Here is a 1,678-nt window from a genome sequence, read left to right as displayed (position 1 = left end):
CATTGTCACTGTTAACATGTTATTGCACTGAAGCGAAGCACAATATTTTTTTGCAAACAGAGACAAAAATGTCAAATGTTTAAGCCCAGTTTATGGCAACTAGTTTGAGTTTGTGTTTAAGTTTTAACTAGGCTAAATGTAAATAAATAAATTCTGTTCCTTTGCATCCTTCTCTCCAACAACAAGTTTTCCCTCTGTCTATCTCTGTGTTTCGGTCTTTCAGATGTGAGAGCACAGTGCAGCTTCAGCGGCTCCCCGGACACTGACAGCTACTGTCTGATCCTCACCTCCCAACCTGAAGTCAGCCATCGCCGCTGTGACATACATGGCCGAGCAGCTGAAGAAGCAGGACACGGATGACACAGTGAGAAATGTGCACGACACGACATGACAGACTCTGTCAGGCAGCTTGTTATTCAGTCTGTCTGCACCTCCTGAGCACAGAGTGTTCCAAACATGCCCCAGCGATGTTCATGTGTCACTGAATACATACAGTACACTGCTGACTCAGTGCTTACAGTAAGTGCTTTTGTATTTGTGTGTGTGTTTCCTCCAGATGACAGGAGACTGGCAGTTCATTGCTCTGGTAGTGGACCGTCTCTTCCTGTGGTTGTTTGTCATCATCACCACCCTGGGAACCCTGGCCATGTTCTTGGATGCCAGTTTCAACTACACTCCTGATAACCCCTTCCCATAGAGGACAACACACACACACAGTTGTTTGATACATTGTTTGGTTGTCTCTTTATTTCTACTTCTCCTTGGTGCTTTCCGAGATCACCAGATCTGACTTTCCATAAATACCTATTCCATATTTCTGTTGTAATGCGTCACATTTGCATACAGAGTAGCACACATGCTTGACACACAGCTGACATTATAATATAATCCATGTATAGTGCTATAGAAGGTAAATGTATATGTGGTAACATCCAATAGTTTTGCATTATTTTTGTCTAAATCTGTATTTATGACTTTGTGATCTTCTTTATTTGAGTCTAAAAGTTTGAAATATATGTTTCTTCAAAGTGACAGTGTTTGTGTTATTTTAATAAACCACCTTCTTTATGAATGTGCTTTACTTTGTGGAGCATACAGGAAACTACTAGTTTGTGTTGAAGTGTCAACACTTAGTGATTGTAATGTTGGCTTCTGGGCAGTAGAGGGCAGTAAAGTCAAACACTACTGTTAAAACTGGCAAGTAGTATGATACATATTACATATATAATTATGACATTTTGAAGTTCTTGCATTATTTTATCTCCTTTATACTACTGTTCACTAATTTCAAGAGAAATATGCTTAGAAATATGATATGATATGTTTTGAAAGTCCACTGCAAAAAATATTATTTCTGTTTATATTTCTGTGAAGTTTTGTTCATAAGAAGTCTTAACAGGGAGACACTGTCATCTCACTTATCTCTGTGAATGATTATGTGGTTGTTCTCAGACCTCCATGAAAATGTCAACAACATTTCAGTTTCAGTCAATCTTTAATACATATCTCTTGATAAATGAAGGGTCTTATTGCCTAGCAGAGCTGTTGTGCTACTTGAGGAGGCATTGTCTAAACAACAGAAATCATAACGTGGCTAACTAAAGGATGCGCAGAAAAGCATCCTTTAGTTAATTTTAACTGAGATTCTATTCACTCCATCGTTTACATTATTTACAGC

At 38.5% G+C, this 1,678-nt stretch overlaps 1 long non-coding RNA gene across 1 annotated transcript; it reads left to right on the top strand.

Moving 5' to 3' along the window:
* The first annotated feature begins 286 nt into the window (after nt 1-286).
* Nucleotides 287-1,032, top strand: LOC108887122 (uncharacterized). The gene is made up of 2 exons (XR_001961546.1): nt 287-364; nt 557-1,032. It is a non-coding gene; the product is annotated as an uncharacterized LOC108887122 (long non-coding RNA).
* The last annotated feature ends 646 nt before the right edge of the window (nt 1,033-1,678 follow it).

The sequence above is a fragment of the Lates calcarifer genome, unplaced genomic scaffold, assembly GCF_001640805.2.
Source record: "Lates calcarifer isolate ASB-BC8 unplaced genomic scaffold, TLL_Latcal_v3 _unitig_1207_quiver_2535, whole genome shotgun sequence".
In the NCBI taxonomy this organism is placed as follows: Eukaryota; Metazoa; Chordata; class Actinopteri; family Centropomidae; genus Lates; species Lates calcarifer.
Note: the sequence above shows the minus strand (reverse complement) of the source record. Positions and strands in the feature narration are given on the sequence as shown.